Source organism: Phyllobates terribilis, unplaced genomic scaffold (assembly GCF_046119375.1).
Source record: "Phyllobates terribilis strain yellow unplaced genomic scaffold, ASM4611937v1 Scaffold_60__1_contigs__length_8166268, whole genome shotgun sequence".
In the NCBI taxonomy this organism is placed as follows: Eukaryota; Metazoa; Chordata; class Amphibia; order Anura; family Dendrobatidae; genus Phyllobates; species Phyllobates terribilis.
In genome coordinates this window covers 693512-711652 of record NW_027362820.1, presented here as the reverse complement: position 1 = coordinate 711652, position 18141 = coordinate 693512, and positions in this window count along the sequence as shown.

The following is an 18141-nucleotide window of genomic DNA, read 5'->3' as shown; positions in this document are numbered from 1 at the left end:
GTGCCACAGATCGGATTTAAAGAGGTGACCCTCAAAATCGGTAGAGTCGAACTGGCCGCACAGGGACTGATCATTGTAGATATTGATAAACATGAGAGTCACCCAAAAATAACTCTAGGAACTAACGTAATTGAAAATTGTCTTGCAGAGGTGATTTTCCTTTTACAGCAGGTTGCCAAGAACGCCAGCTCCGGCGAGCAGCGGGTGCTCCAGAAAGAGATCCGGGCACTGATGCAACGGCAACAAGTGGAACTCTCCGGCGGTGAGATTGGTAGCGTAAGAATGTGTGACCCTTTTCCTATTGCCATGCCCCCAAAAAGTGAAATGATGATTTGGTGCCGGGCAGCTATTGGTCTGAGAGGTAGAGATTACCAGGCAATGGTAGAACCAGTTTACTCAGACAGTAGGCCCACCATTTTGACAGCACGGGGGGTGGTCAATGTACGCCATGGGAGGGTGCCCATTCGCATAATAAATATCGGGGAGAGGGAAGTGTACCTGCCCCGGTATGCCACGCTAGCCAAATTATATACCACTAATCAAAATTCTATACAATCTGTGGAACCCTTGCCTCCATCTCACCCGGAGGAAGGTAACGGCTCTAAGAAAGACATGGAGGACTGGTGTCAGCAACTACATTTGGGTACTGATTCCACTCCCTCACATCAGAAACAAGGAGTCTATCGGGTGGTTCAAGAGTATGAGAGAGTGTTTAGTAAACACCCGTTAGACTTCGGGCGAGTCAAGGGGGTAGAACACCGCATCCCCACGGGAGATCATCCTCCCATAAAAGAGAGGTATCGACCCGTACCCCCTGCACATTACCAACACGCCAAGGGGATGCTTAGAGACATGAAGGAGGCTGGGGTAATCCGGGATAGCTGTAGCCCCTGGGCAGCCCCACTAGTTTTAGTCAAAAAGAAAGACAACACCATGAGGATGTGTGTAGATTACCGGAAAATCAACCGTATCACACACAAGGATGCGTACCCCTTACCAAGGATAGAGGAGTCATTGGCTGCTTTAAGATCTGCTAACTTCTTCTCTACCTTGGATCTCACTAGCGGGTACTGGCAGGTTCCTGTAGCAGAGGCGGACCGGGAGAAGACCGCATTCACCACCCCGATGGGACTTAGCGAGTTCACCTGCATGCCGTTCGGACTCTGCAACGCCCCAGGAACCTTCCAACGATTAATGGAGTGCTGTCTGGGCCACAGAAACTTCGAGACGGTCCTGTTGTACCTGGACGATGTCATCGTATACTCCAAAACTTATGAGGACCACCTGAAACACCTGGCGGAGGTGTTCGAAGCTCTGGCGAGTTACGGCCTAAAGGTGAAACCCTCCAAGTGTCACCTCCTGAAACCAAAGGTGCAATACCTGGGACACGTGGTGAGCGCTGACGGAGTGGCTCCCGACCCCGATAAGATCACCGCAATTAAGGGATGGCCAAGCCCCTCCAGCGTAAAAGAAGTGCGGCAGTTCCTAGGGTTGGTAGGCTACTACCGAAGGTTTATTCCCGGTTTCACCAAAAAGGCAGCGCCTATGCAGGACCTCCTGATAGGCCAGTCCCGAAAGGCCAAGAACCAGAAGCCGCCCTTCAAATGGGAAGAGCTAGAAGAAGAGTCCTTCCGCCAGCTGAAGATGGCCCTCACGGGGGATGAAATCTTGGCGTACCCGGACTATAGCCAGCCCTTCATCCTCTACACCGACGCCAGTAACATCGGGCTAGGAGCCGTATTGTCCCAGATTCAGCAGGGGAGAGAACGAGTAATCTCCTATGCCAGCCGAAAACTGCGACCCACCGAAAGGAACCCCGAGAATTACAGCTCATTTAAGCTAGAGTTCCTGGCCGTGGTATGGGCAGTCACCGAGCGCTTTAGGCATTACCTCGCTTCTTCCCGGTTCACCGTATACACGGATAACAACCCGTTGACACACCTGGACACGGCAAGACTCGGTGCCCTGGAGCAGAGGTGGATGGCCCGTCTGTCCAACTACGAGTTCACAATCAAATACCGGGCAGGACGCTCCAATACTAACGCGGATGCCCTGTCCAGGATGCCCAACCTGCCGGACGAAGGAGAAGATCCGGAGGGACTGGAAGAAGTTGAACTCCCTGCGTTCCACCGTCATGGGACTATCCAATATTCCCACCGGGTAAGGGATAAGCAGGCTGCTACGTTGAACCCCTTACCCCACTACAACTGGGCGGAAACGCAAGACAGCGACCCTGCCGTCCGACTGGTGAAGGAGATGCTGACTCGGCCGGAGGCTCGCCTTGAACCAGACGCTCCGGAGGAAGCCAAACAACTATGGGCGGAGAAGAGTCGACTATTCCTTTACAAGGGGAAGTTGTGCCGCAGATTGGTCAACTCCCGGACGCATGAACTACTCTGGCAAGTAGTGGTGCCACAAAGAGACGCAGCCATGGTGATGGAGGCATACCACGACGGAGCTGGACACTTCTCGTGGAAAAAGCTGGAGTTCCTGCTGCGCGAGCGGTTCCACTGGGTAGGCATGAGGGGAACCATCGAGAAGTGGTGCAGAGACTGTGGCCCGTGCAATCTGAGAAGGAAGGACCGGGCCAGCCAGAAGACTCCCCTGCAGTCCATCGTCACCCGGCAACCGTTGGAACTGGTAGCCTTGGATCATGTAAAACTGACCCCAAGCAGAAGTGGCTACATCTACGCGTTAACCATCGTGGATCATTACTCCCGGTTCTTGGTTGTCGTCCCCGTCAAGGACTTAACGGCTCAAACAGCAGCTAGAGCCTTCCAGCAGCACTTCTGCCGTCCACACGGGTACCCGGACCAAGTGCTGACAGACCAGGGACCTGCCTTTGAAGCGGAGGTCTTCCAGGAATTCTGCAATCTGTATGGCTGCCGGAAGATAAGGACGACACCCTACCATCCGCAAACTAATGGACTTTGTGAAAAAATGAACCAGGTGGTAATGGATCTTCTAAAAACATTGCCCCTGGAAGAACGCAGTCTGTGGCCTGAGAAGTTGCCCGATCTGGTGGACCTATACAACCACATCCCGGTAGGTTCCACCAACTGTACCCCGGCTTACCTAATGAGGGCGAGACCTGGTAAGTTACCTGTTGACCTGGAAATGGGAGTCCTGACACCTGAGGACACTTCACCAGAAACAGACTGGGACACAGAGAGGCAGCAGCAGTACCGGAGAGTACAAGAGAGCGTGGAGCGAAGTCTCTGTCAGGCTAGGGAAAGACAAGAGAAGACTTACAACCAGTATGCTCCCGCTGTTCCCCTGGTACCCGGAGAGCAGGTCTTGAAGAGGAAAAGACGGCTCCACAAGTTGGATGACCAGTGGGAGAAGGACCCGTACACCGTACTGCCCTCAAGCCACGAGAGCCCGAAGGTCTGTACCATCAGTAAAGACGGAGGGGAAACCACAGCCATTGTATCCCGGGACCACCTGAAGAAGTGTCCCGAACAACTGAGGAACCCTGAAGAGGAACAAGAAGACCATCGACCCGTGGGAGAAAGGGAAGATATGGTTAGTACCGTGCTCGGGGACTTCCCTCGGTCTTGGACTCAAGTCAATGGTGCAGTTGTGGTACCCGTACTCACCTTCCTCCAACCATCATCCCAAGAACCTACGGAGCAACGGGTAGAGCTGGAAGAACAGCCGGTCCAGGAGGCAGAAGACTCCACACGAGTAGAACAGGAGAATCAACCCTCTGCTTATAGTGAGCCTGCCGTACCCCTAGTGAGACAAAGAGCCGGTAGACAGCTGCCCAGTTTACCCTTGACAGCTCCTACACCCTGTAGTTCAGGGCCAGACAGTCAGCTCCGTAGGTCCACTAGGGCCACTAGAGGCCAGTTACCCGCACGCTGGAGAATTTGAAGTGTAAAAATAGTTTTATTTATGTTTATCTGTGTATTGTTGCTTGTGTATAATTTTGTGTTTCCAGTTGTTTTTAGGAAACCTTGGTGGATTTACCGGGAATCCTTGTATATAGTTGGAGCGTAACCCAGGATGGACTAGAGACTGTTAAGGACTCGGGGTAGGACAGACCCCTACCTGGTTACGTCTCCCTGTGTTGGTGAAATGGACACCTTTGCTTTTCTTCAAAGACTGCATCCGGTTGCGGACACGCCGTAACCATCTTATGTGTTTTTCTTATAGTATTGTTATTGTTATACTTTGTTATGTTTTTCTAAATGTGTTTAGTCCCGGAGTACTAAATTTCACTAGGGGGGAATGTGGCACCCCAGGGGTCTGGTTTTCCACAGTAATGTAATGTTATGTCTGAGAGCAGGTGGGAGGTCCTTTGGTCAGGGATCCTGTGCATGCCACACCTCCTGCCCAGTCTTGGGAGGGGAAGAACTTCCCCTGTATAAACCCGGGGCTGAGGCAGGGTGAGTCAGACAAGGAGAGTGGAGACAAGAAGCAGCATAGGAAACAGCAGAGTTACAAGGAGTCAGGGGCTGGCAGCTGCAGAGCTCGCCCTGACTAAGAAGATTCTTTACCGGACCCGGAGTCCGAGGCTGTGGGGACTAACTCCTACCCAGCAGCAGAATCCGTCAGGCAGGGGATTTCAGGTCCTCTGGCCCAGAAGCCCGAAGGCACGGTCACACGCGTGGGACCAGCACCGCCATCGTGGAGCGGAAGCCATTAGAAGGCCCCGAGTCACCGGCCATACGGGTGAGCACCACACGGTACACTCAGGGACGTGGGCTACTTACATCAGCTTCTAGCAAGGTAGCCAGAAGAGTACAGTCAGTTTGGGAGGCCTACAACTACGCCTGGCCAGGGGAGATCCCATCTGCTCAAAGACTGACCAGGCCCCGTTTGCTAGCAAGTACTCCGGGAGGGTCTGTCGTTGTTACCAGTAAAGACCCTGAACTACACCGTACCGTCTCTGAGTGGTTCCTGCTACCCCCATCATCCACGTCGGCTGCCCTGAGGCCATACCTCTCCCGTTGGGGGTTATACTATCACGCTGCACAATCCTACCACCGGCCTCAGCGGTCTGCCCTGCAGCAGCAGCTTCCTGGCTGCACTCAACTGGTGGCGTAGTCATCAACTATTTACTACTAATAGACTGCCATCTAGTTTGACTCCCTGGGCACGGACCGGGTCACCGCCACGAGACTACAACCCTCCACTGATCCGGCTCCGGGTAGGCTCCCGCGTGCGCAACGCAGCGCGACACAGGCCCAGGGGCGCGTCATATGCTCTAGCCCCAATGTATCCCGTGATGAATATACGCCAGCCCCAGTGTCTCCTATTCTATATACTCCAGCTCCAGTGTCTCCTATTCTATATACTCCAGCTCCAGTGTCTTCTGTGACGTAGCTAATGTAGCCCTAATGTCTTTTATGCAGAGGCGTCGCATGATAAAGCAGTGAGACACAAGCTCCCTGCCCTCTCACTATCTCTTTCATATGCCACAGATCGCCATAGGCCTGCGGTTAACGAGATGTCAGTGTGACACCCCAGGGGTCTGGTTGCCACAGTGATAGAGATATTACATCTGAGAGCAGGTGGGAGGTCTCTTGGTCAGGGATCCTATGCATGCCACACCTCCTGCCCAGTCCTGGGAGGGGAAGAACTTCCCCTATATAAACCTAGGGCTGAGGCAGGGTTAGTGAGTAGAGAAGAAGTAGAGACAGAGAAAAGAAGCAAATATAGGAAGAAACAACAGGAGCTCTGTGGGAGCAGTGTTACAAAGAGTCAGGGGCTGGCAGCTGCAGAGCTCGCCCTGACTGAGAAGATTTCTTACCGGACCCGGAGTCCGAGGCTGTGGGGACTAACTCCTACCCAGCAGCAGAATCCGTCAGGCAGGGGATTTCAGGTCCTCTGGCCAAGAAACCCGAAGGCACGGTCACACGCATGGGACCAGCACCGCCGTCGTGGAGCGGAAGCTACTAGAAGGCCCCGAGTCACCGGCCATACGGGTGAGCACCACACGGTACACTCAGGGACGTGGGCTACTTATACTCGCTTCTAGCAAGGTAGCCAGAAGAGTACAGTCAGTTTGGGAGGCCTACAACTCCGCCTGGCCAGGGGAGATCCCATCTGCTCAAGGACTGACCAGGCCCCAATCGCTAGCCAGTACTCCGGGAGGGTCTATCTTTGTCACCAGTAAAGACCCTGAACTACACCGCATCGTCTCTGAGTGGTTCCTGCTACCCCCATCATCCACGTCGGCTGCCCTGAGGCCATACCCCTCCCGTTGGGGGTTATACCATCTACGCTGCACTATCCTACCACCGGCCTCAGCGGTCTGCCCTGCAGCGGCAGCTCCATAGCTGCATTCAACGGGTGGTGTAGTCGTCCTACATCTACCGCTGATACAGCGCCACTTAGTCTGACTCCCTGGGCACGGACCGGGTCACCGCCACGAGACTACAACCCTCAACAGATCCGGCTCCGGGTAAGCTCCCGCATGCGCAACGCAGCGCGACACAGGCCCAGGGGCGCGTCAACTTTTGGCGTAGTCGGCAGGATTTCGTGCCCGCAACCACCGGGTAATGCGTGCCTGAAAAAGAGACTTTTAAAAACTTACCATCCGTGAAGTTTTCCCGCCATCCGGCGCCATCTTCAGCCTTCTTCCCGCCATCCGTGAAGATTCCCGCCGTCCGGCGCCATCTTCAGCCTTCTTCCCGCCATCCGTGAGGTTTTCCCGCCATCCGGCGCCATCTTCAGCCTTCTTCTCGCCATCCGTGGAGTTTTCCCGCCGTTGGCCGCCATCTTGAAGACGCCGCGCGGGAAGAAGAGGGGCGTGGACTCCGAAAGCGCGCGAGAACTGAAGCCCCGCCTCACGTCCGGACGCTGCGTAAGGTCCTGGAAGGAGCCCAGCAGACGCCGACGTCACAGGAGCGCGACGGAAGGTCCTCAACCCTGACGATCCACTGCGGAGCCGCGGCCTACGGAAGAGGATCATCGCAAGGTAGACCACGGTCCACTAGGGGGGAGAAGGATGTCGGATACGGAGGAGAGCTTCACCGCTCCAACCCCCGCCAGCGCCACCGCTGTTGCGGTCATGCCTTTCACCATGCCCTATATCCCGGGGGCAGCCTGGCTACCCCAGTACTCAGGGGAGTCACATACCCTGCAGGACTTTAGAGAAAAACTGGATAGCCTCTTCCAGGTGTACCCCCTCACAGAAGAGCAAAAAGTGAGCATCCTGGTGGCCCAATTAACCGGGGCAGCCCAAAGGGAGGTAAAGTCCTGGCCACCTGGGGGGAGGACTGTCGCAGGGATACTAACCCGGCTGAGGGACACCTTTGATACCCGCACCTCAGCCGAGATCAAGCTCAGATTCTACGGGTGCAAACAGCGGGCACATGAGAGTATAAGGGACTATGCATTAAACCTACAAGAAGCCCTGAGAGCCATTAAGCAGACCGACCCTGACGGCGTGGGAGACGAGGACAGGCTGTTAACTGAACAATTTATAGAGGGTTTATATTGCAATGCCCACCGAACCCAGTTGCGGGCAATGGCCTTACAGGACCCTCATCTGGGATTTGCACAGTTCAAGGACAGAGCCATCCGGGTGCTCCGAGAACCGGCACCGGGTGGCGTTGTGACCCACAGGCGCCCTACTACCGCTTACCACCAGGAGGCGGCGCCCTTGTCGGCAGGGCCTGTGGGGGCTGACGCGCAGGCTTTGAACAATGACCCGGCTCCGGACCTGCACCATCAGGTCCAAGAGCTAGCTAAAAGCGTTGCTGCGCTAACCCGAACTGTGCAGTCTTTACAGGTTTCCACTCCAGGGAAGATCCAGCTGGCATCCGGACCGGAGGACATCCCGTGGCGTCGACCAAGGAGGACCCCACCGGCCAGAGGAAGACCCAGCGACCGATACAACGAGGACGAACAACCCATCTGCCGCCGCTGCAATCAACCCGGACATATGGCAAGGTACTGTCCTTTAAACTGGCACAACCTGGGGTAGAGGGCCAACCCCCAGGAAAAAGATCACCAGGCCCATCGAACTGGCGCGACAAATATGTGGGAGGACGTCCAGTCTTGCCTGTGGTACTGGATGGCATCCCTATGAGTGCCCTACTGGACACCGGGTCACACGTCACCACCATCCCGTACGTGCTCTTCAAGCAGTACTGGAATGACTCGGATATCACCCGCTATCCAGACGACGACTTGAGTATCATCGCCAGTAATGGTCAGCCCGTGCCACAGATCGGATTTAAAGAAATGACCATTAAAATCGGTAGAGTCGAACTGGCAGCACAGGGACTGATCATTGTAGACATTGACAAGCGCGAGAGTCACCCAAAGATAACTCTAGGAACTAATGTGATTGAAAATTGTCTTGCAGAGGTGATTTTCATTTTACAGCAGGTTGCCAAGAACGCCAGCGCCGGCCAGCAGCGAGTGCTCCAGAAAGAGATCCGGGCGCTGATGCGACGGCAACAGGTGGAACTCTCCGGTGGTGAGATTGGTAGCGTAAGAATGTGTGACCCTTTCCCTATTGCCATGCCCCCGAAAAGTGAAATGATGATTTGGTGCCGGGCAGCTATTGGTCTGAGAGGTAGGGATTACCAGGCCATGGTAGAACCAGTCTACTCAGACAGTAGGCCCACCATTTTGACAGCACGGGGGGTAGTTGATGTACGCCATGGGAGGGTGCCCGTTCGTATAATAAATATCGGGAAAAGGGAAGTATACCTGCCCCGGTATGCTACGCTAGCCAAATTATATACTATCAACCAAAATTCTATACAGTCTGTGGAACCCTTGCCTCCATCTCACCCGGAGGAAGGTAACGGCTCTACGAAAATAATGGAGGATTGGTGTCAGCAACTACATTTGGGTACTGACTCCACTCCCTCCCACCAGAAACAGGGAGTCTACCGGGTGGTTCGAGAGTACGAGAGAGTGTTTAGTAAACACCCGTTAGACTTCGGGCGAGTCAAGGGGGTAGAACACCACATCCCCACGGGAGACCATCCTCCCATAAAACAGAGGTATCGACCCGTACCCCCTGCACACTACCAACACGCCAAGGGGATGCTTAGAGACATGAAGGAGGCTGGGGTAATCAGGGATAGCTGTAGCCCCTGGGCAGCTCCACTAGTCTTGGTCAAAAAGAAAGATAACACCATGAGAATGTGTGTTGATTACCGGAAAATTAACCGTATCACACACAAAGATGCGTACCCCTTACCAAGAATAGAGGAGTCTTTGGCTGCTTTAAAATCTGCTAACTTCTTCTCCACCTTGGATCTCACTAGCGGGTACTGGCAGGTTCCTGTAGCAGAGGCGGACCGGGAGAAGACCGCATTCACCACCCCGATGGGACTTAGCGAGTTTACCTGCATGCCGTTCGGACTCTGCAACGCACCAGGAACCTTCCAGCGATTGATGGAATGCTGTCTGGGACACCGAAACTTTGAGACGGTCCTGTTATACCTGGACGATGTCATCGTCTATTCCAAGACCTACGAGGACCACCTGAAACACCTGGCGGAAGTGTTCGAAGCTCTGGCAAGTTACGGCCTAAAGGTGAAACCCTCCAAGTGTCACCTCCTGAAGCCAAAGGTGCAGTACCTGGGACACGTGGTGAGTGCTGACGGAGTGGCTCCCGACCCTGATAAGATCACCGCAATTAAGGAATGGCCAAGCCCCTCCAGCGTAAAGGAAGTGAGGCAGTTCCTCGGGTTGGTAGGCTACTACCGAAGGTTCATACCCGGTTTCACCAAAAAGGCAGCTCCTATGCAGGACCTCCTGATAGGCCAGTCCAGGAAGGCCAAGAACCAGAAGCCACCCTTCAGATGGGAGAAGCTGGAAGAAGAGTCCTTCCGCCAGCTGAAGATGGCCCTCACGGGGGATGAAATCCTGGCATACCCGGATTACAGCCAGCCCTTTATCCTCTACACCGACGCAAGTAACATCGGGCTAGGAGCCGTGCTGTCCCAGATCCAGCAGGGGAAAGAGCGAGTAATCGCTTACGCCAGCCGAAAACTGCGACCCACCGAAAGAAACCCTGAGAATTACAGCTCATTTAAGCTAGAGTTCCTGGCAGTGGTGTGGGCAGTCACCGAACGCTTTAAGCACTACCTCGCTTCTTCCCGGTTCGTCGTGTACACGGATAACAACCCGTTGACACACCTGGACACGGCAAGACTCGGTGCCCTAGAGCAGAGATGGATGGCCCGCCTGTCCAACTAGGAGTTCACCATCAAATACCGGGCAGGACGCTCCAATACCAACGCGGACGCCCTGTCCAGGATGCCAAACCTACCGGACGTAGGAGAAGATCCAGAGGGACTGGAAGAAGTCGAACTCCCCGCGTTTCACCGTCATGGGACTATCCAGTATTCCCATCGGGTAAGGAGCAAGCAAGGCGCTACGCTTAACCCCTTACCTCACTACAACTGGGCGGAAACGCAGGACAGTGACCCTGCCGTCCGGCTGGTGAAGGAGATGCTGACTCGGCCAGAGGCTCGCCTTGACCCAGACGCTCCGGAGGAAGCCAAGCAACTGTGGGCAGAAAAGAGTAGACTGTTCCTTTACAAGGGGAAGTTGTGCCGCAGAATGGTTAACTCCCGGACGCATGAACTAATCTGGCAAGTAGTGGTGCCACGAAGAGACGCAGCCATGGTGATGGAGGCATACCACGACGGGGCTGGACACTTCGGATGGAAGAAGCTGGAGTTCCTGCTGCGCGAGCGGTTCCACTGGGTAGGCATGAGGGGAACCATCGAGAGGTGGTGCAGAGACTGTGGCCCGTGCAACCTAAGAAGGAAGGACCGTGCCAGCCAGAAGACTCCCCTGCAGTCCATCGTCACCCGGCAGCCGTTGGAACTGGTAGCCTTGGATCATGTAAAACCGACCCCAAGCAGAAGTGGCTACGTCTACGCACTAACCATCGTGGATCACTACTCCCGGTTCTTGGTTGTCGTCCCCGTCAAGGACTTAACAGCTCGAACAGCAGCTAGAGCCTTCCAGCAGCATTTCTGCCGTCCACACGGGTACCCGGACCAAGTGTTGACAGACCAGGGACCTGCCTTTGAATCGGAGGTCTTCCAAGAATTCTGCACTCTGTATGGCTGCCGGAAGATAAGGACGACACCCTATCATCCGCAAACTAATGGACTTTGTGAGAAAATGAACCAGGTGGTAATGGATCTTCTGAAAACGTTGCCCCTGGAAGAACGCGGTCTGTGGCCTGAGAAGCTGCCCGATCTGGTGGACCTATACAACCACATCCCGGTAGGTTCCACCAACTGTACCCCGGCTTACCTAATGAGGGCGAGACCTGGTAAGTTACCTGTTGACCTGGAAATGGGAGTCCTGACACCCGAGGACACTTCAGCAGAAGCAGACTGGGACACAGAGAGGCAGCAGCAGTACCGGAGAGTACAGGAGAGCGTGGAGCGAAGTCTCTGTCAGGCTAGGGAAAGACAAGAGAAAACTTACAACCAGTATGCTCCCGCTGTTCCCCTGGTACCCGGAGAGCAGGTCTTGAAGAGAAAAAGACGGCTCCACAAGTTGGACGACCAGTGGGAGAAGGACCCGTACACCGTACTGCCCTCAAGCCACGACAACCCAAAGGTCTGTACCATCAGTAAAGACGGAGGTGAAACCACAACCATTGTATCCCGGGATCACCTGAAGAAGTGTCCCGAACAGCTACGGAACCCTGAAGAGGAACAAGAAGACCCTCGACCCGTAGAGGAAAGGGAAGACATGGTTAGTACTGTGCTCGGAGACTTCCCTCGGTCTTGGACTCAAGTCAATGGCGCAGTTGTGGTACCCGTACTCACCTTCCTCCAACCAGCATCCCAAGCACCTACGGAGCGACAGGTAGAGCTGGAAGAGCAGCCGGTCCAGGAGGCAGAAGACTCCACACAAGCAGAACAGGAGGATCAACCCTCTGCTTATAGTGAGCCTGCCGTACCCCTAGTGAGCCAAAGAGCCGGTAGACAGCTGCCCAGTTTACCCTTGACAGCTCCTACACCCTGTAGTTCAGGGCTAGACAGTCAGCTCCGTAGGTCCACTAGGGCCACTAGAGGCCAGTTACCCGCACGTTGGAGGATTTGAAATGTATAAGTTGTTTTATTTGTGGTTACCTGTTTTTCTTGTTGCTTGTGTATAATTATGTGTTTCTAGTTGTTTATAGGAGTCTTTGGTGGATTTACCGGGAATCCTGTGTACATAGTTGGAGCGTAACCCAGGACGGACTAAAGACTGTTAAGGACTCGGGGCAGAACAGACCCCTACCTGGTTACGTCTCCCTGTTTTGGTGAAATGGACACCTTGCTTTCTTCAAAGACTGCACCCGGTTACGGACATGCCGTGACCACCTTTATGTGTTTCTTTATTGTATTGTTATTGTTATACCTTGTTATGTTTTTCCAAAAATATGTTTAGTCCCGGAGTACTAAATTTCACTAGGGGGGAATGTGACACCCCAGGGGTCTGGTTGCCACAGTGATAGAGATATTACGTCTGAGAGCAGGTGGGAGGTCTCTTGGTCAGGGATCCTATGCATGCCACACCTCCTGCCCAGTCCTGGGAGGGGAAGAACTTCCCCTATATAAACCTAGGGCTGAGGCAGGGTTAGTGAGTAGAGAAGAAGTAGAGACAGAGAAAAGAAGCAAATATAGGAAGAAACAACAGGAGCTCTGTGGGAGCAGTGTTACAAAGAGTCAGGGGCTGGCAGCTGCAGAGCTCGCCCTGACTGAGAAGATTTCTTACCGGACCCGGAGTCCGAGGCTGTGGGGACTAACTCCTACCCAGCAGCAGAATCCGTCAGGCAGGGGATTTCAGGTCCTCTGGCCAAGAAACCCGAAGGCACGGTCACACGCATGGGACCAGCACCGCCGTCGTGGAGCGGAAGCTACTAGAAGGCCCCGAGTCACCGGCCATACGGGTGAGCACCACACGGTACACTCAGGGACGTGGGCTACTTATACTCGCTTCTAGTAAGGTAGCCAGAAGAGTACAGTCAGTTTGGGAGGCCTACAACTCCGCCTGGCCAGGGGAGATCCCATCTGCTCAAGGACTGACCAGGCCCCAATCGCTAGCCAGTACTCCGGGAGGGTCTATCTTTGTCACCAGTAAAGACCCTGAACTACACCGCATCGTCTCTGAGTGGTTCCTGCTACCCCCATCATCCACGTCGGCTGCCCTGAGGCCATACCCCTCCCGTTGGGGGTTATACCATCTACGCTGCACTATCCTACCACCGGCCTCAGCGGTCTGCCCTGCAGCGGCAGCTCCATAGCTGCATTCAACGGGTGGCGTAGTCGTCCTACATCTACCGCTGATACAGCGCCACTTAGTCTGACTCCCTGGGCACGGACCGGGTCACCGCCACGAGACTACAACCCTCAACAGATCCGGCTCCGGGTAAGCTCCCGCATGCGCAACGCAGCGCGACACAGGCCCAGGGGCGCGTCATCAGCATACTCACGCAGGTGGCTCGGTGACATCATTGCATCGCTCTGCTCTGCAGTCCCGCCATGGAAGAGGAGACTGAGGCCGTGATGTAGGGAATCAGGATTAAGTGAGAATAAACTTTATTTTCTTAAATGATCGGGCAGTGGAGCCATCCTACTATATATCTGGAGTAGTGGGTCCATCATACTACATATGGAGTAGTGGGGCCATTATACTATATGTATGTGGGGCAGTGGGACCATCATAGTATACACAGGTGCATCTCACTAAATTAGAATATCTTCAAAAAGTTAATTTATTCCAGTTCTTCAATACTGTTTCAGTATGCTCCACAATCATGAGGAAGACTGCTGACTTGACAGATGTCCAGAAGGCAGTCATTGACACACTCCACAAGGTCCTAGAGTTCCAATTTTCATTTGGAAATCAAGGTCCCAGAGTCTGGAGGAAGAGTGGAGAGTCCACAATCCAAGCTGCTTGAGGTCTAGTGTGAAGGCTCCACAATCAGTGATGGTTTGGGGGGCCATGTCATCTGCTGGTGTAGGTCCACTGTGTTTTATCAAGACCAAAGTCAGCACAGCCGTCTACCAGGACATTTTACAGCACTTCATGCTTCCCTCTGCCGACAAGCTTTTTGGAGATGGAAATGTCATTCTCCAGCAGGACTTGGCCCCTGTCCACACGGCCAAAAGTACCAATACCTGGTTTACACACAACAGTATCACTGTGCTTGATTGGCAGCAAACTCGCCTGACCTTAACCCCATAGAGAATCTATTATAGAGAATTTATGGGGTATTGTCAAGAGAAAGATGAGAGACACCAGACCCAACAATGCAGATGAGCTGAAAGACAGCTTTTTGTATTGAAGAACTGAAATAAATTAACTTTTTGATGCTATTCTAATTTAGTGAGATGCACCTGTATATGGAGCAGTGGGACCATCATGCTATATATATGGAGGAGTGGGGGCATCATACTAAATATAGAGCAGTGTGTGTGTGTCACCCCAGGCCTGGATGCCACAAACAATAATCTGTTTCTGAAAGCAGGAGGGAGGTCCCCTGGTTAGGGACAATTAGCATACAGCACCTCCTGTCCCAGGCCAGCAGGGGGAGCTGGCTGCCCCTATAAAAGCTGGAACTGGGGGCAGGGTTAGAGAGAACTGGAAGACCTAGCTCAGGAGTGAGACTAGTCCCAGAGAAGGAGGGACAGTTCAGCTGTAGCTGAGGAGTCCGTGAGGCAGAGGAGAAACTGCAAGCCAGGGACAGAGGCGACGAGAGCCGGTCCTGGCAGAGAACCAATCTACCGGACATTGGGGTCCGAGGCTGTCAGGGTTACAAGCCCAGCAGCAGAGAACCAACCTGCGAGGGATTTCAGGTCCCTTGGCCTAAGAAGCCTGGAGGCTCCGCCACACAGAGGGACCTGTACATTGAGGAGCAAGCAACAGGTACCCAAGGCCTGAGTCGCAAGCCATACAGGAGAGAAGTACACGGCCAGCTCAGGGACGTGGGCTATTACACCATGAAAAGGGGGATAGTCAGAAAGAGCATAGAGAGAACGGTAGGCCTACACACTCACCCTGACCAGTGGGGCTCGCCCGAATGCTCTCAGACACCCAGGCCCATTCCTAACCGGTACTGTTGGGTCATTAATAATATCTACAATAAAGACCCTGAACTGTTTGAAGCGGACTCTGAACTGTTACTATTGCGGCCTGCACTTTCACCCCCAACATCCACCTACACTGCCCTGAGGCTACACTCTTCCCGTGGGGAGTTATCCTACCCCTGTGCTGCACACCAACACCAGCCTCAGCGGTCTGCCTTGCAGCGGCGGTTATCTCCAACCGCAATCCACGGGTGGCGTAGTCGGACATTCAAAACACTGATAAATAGACTGCCACCATTTGGTCTGACCACCCTGAGCCACGGGATCGGGTTGCCACTACTACCCCCATCAGCACCGTACACTAGAAGGCCCGGTTCCGGGTACCCCACGGCCGAGGGGGCGAGTCAGCTTTGGCGCAGTCGGCAGAATTGTGACCAACCCGCCACAAACGGGTATTGCTTGCCTGGAAAAGACTCTATACATATCTGAGTGAAGTTTCCCGCCATTCGGGGCCATTTCCCGCCAATCGGAGCCGTTTCCCGCCATCGGGCGCCATCTTCGGGACGCCACGCGAGAAGAAGAGGGGCGTGGACGTCCAAAAACGCGTGAGACCTGAAGCCCCACCCTACGCTGAGACGCTGCTCAAGGTCCTGGAAGGAGATCCAGCGGATGCCGACGTCATCACCGAGCAACGCAAGGTCCTCGCCCAGAGCATCGCGAGCGGAGCCGCGGCCTACAGAAGAGGATCGCCAGAAGGTAGGCCACGGTTAACTAGGGGGGAGGAAGATGTCGGACGCGGAGGGACCCTCTACCACCAGCGTAGCCGCTGCAGCTGTGATGCCGTTTTCCATGCCCTATATCCATAGGCGGATTATAATGAGGGCAATCCGGGCGACCGCCCAGGGCCCCGAGCCTGCAGGGGGCCCGCGGCTCCAGGCGGGGTGTCTAATGCCGGAATGCCCTCATTATATGTGCGGCCCGCCGCGGCACATAGCGGTAGCAGTGGCGGGAGGGGGGGGCCCGGACCGCTCCCCCAGCAGGGGGCGACGCTACTTCTTCATCGGCCGGGCCAGCACTGCAGCAGTTAACTTCCCTGTGCTGGCCCGGCCGCGTCACTGCTAGGAGACATGGCCCTGTGCGCGGCTGTGTCTCCTAGCTGTGACATCACACAGTGCGCCCCGGCCTGCAGTGCTGCACCGGAAAAGAGAGAGAGCAGGCAGGAGGAATTGAGCCGGGGGATGGTGAGTGTGTGTGTGTGTGGGCAGATGTGTGTGTGGGCAGGTGTGTGTGTGTTTGTTGGCAGGTGTCTGTGGGGGCAGGTGTCTGTGTGGGCAGGTGTGTGTCTGTGTGTGTATATGTGTGTGTGTATATGTGTGTGTGTCTGTGTGGGCAGGTGTGTGTGTGTGTGTGTATATGTGTGTGTGTATATGTGTGTGTGTGTGTATGTGTGTGGGCAGGTGTCTGTGTGGGCAGGTGTGGGTGTGTGTGGGCAGGTGTGTGTGTGTGGGCAGGTGTGTATATGGGTGTGTGTGTGTGTTTGCGGGCAGGTGTCTGTGTGGGCAGATGTGTGTGTGGGCAGGTGTGTGTGTGTGGGGGCAGGTGTGTGTGTGTGTGGGCAGGTGTGTGTGTGTGGGCAGGTGTTTGTGTGTGTGTGTGGGCAGGTGTGTATGTGTGTGGGCAGGTGTGTGTGTGTGTGTGGGCAGGTGTGTGTGTGTGGGCAGGTGTGTTTGTGTGTGGGCAGGTGTGTTTGTGTGTGGGCAGGTGTTTGTGTGTGTGGGCAGGTGTGTGTGTGTGTGTGTGGGCAGGTGTGTATGTGTGTGGGCAGGTGTGTGTGTGTGTGTGTGTGTGTGGGCAGGTGTGTGTGTGTCTGTGTGGGCAGGTGTGTGTGTGTGTCTGTGTGGGCAGGTGTGTGTGTGTGTATATGTGTGTGTGTGTGTGTGTGGGCAGGTTAGAAAGTCTTGCCCTGTTGAACACTACACCTGACTTGAGGCCACCACCTCTTGGTTGTCCAATGTTCTTGCTTCTCTAGGGCTCTTCTCAGATATTCATTATACCAGCTCCCCAGAATACCAAAGTTAGGGTGGGTGACCGCGAGCCCTGGTGGTGGTCATAACTGCGGCCACCCAGGGGCAATACTCCATAACAACAATCCCCTGAGGTGGTGTAGGATGTAAGGACCTATTCACACTACATTCAGCGCTGCATTCAGGTCTTTACACAAGGCTTACAACTGAATCCCTGAAATTCAGGATTGTGCTGTCTGGAATGAGACATCTGAAAGCAGAGAAAATGGAGCCTAAAGATTCAGACTTTAGCCTCGGTTTGCCTTTGTTCAAATCAATGGCTATGTCAAGGCACATCTGAATGCCATTTTTCAGGGATTTAGATAGAAGCCTGGAAAGAGGAGATGAATGCATTGCAAAATTCAGTGTGAATAGGCCCTTATATCTGGAGTCTTGATATTGATGCCACAAGCATTTTACTTGTTTTTAACTAAAAAAAAAATACACACACACAAATTATACACACACACACACACACTATACATACACACACACTATACATACACACACAGTATACATACACACACATTATACACACACACACTATACATACACACACAGTATACATACACACACATTATACACACACACACTATACATACACACACAGTATACATACACACACATTATACACACACACACTATACATACACACACAGTATACATACACACACATTATACACACACACACTATACATACACACACAGTATACATACACACACATTATACACACACACACTATACATACACACACACAGATGTGTATGTGGGCAGGTGTGTGTGTGTGGGCAGGTGTGTGTGTGTGTGGGCAGGTGTGTGTGTGTGTGATGTCTGTCTGTTTGTGTGTGTGTGTGGGCAGATGTCATTGTGTGATGTCTGTTTGTTTGTATTTTTGTGTTTCAAATGTGTTTATGCGTGTCTGTATATGTTTGTGTGTGTGTATGACTGCATGCGGCCTACTGCTGAGTATAGTTGGCGCCGTGCGGCCTCCTGATGTCTCTGGGGGGGCTCCGTGCATTATAGACGGCGCCGTGCGGCCCCCCGCTGTGTATAG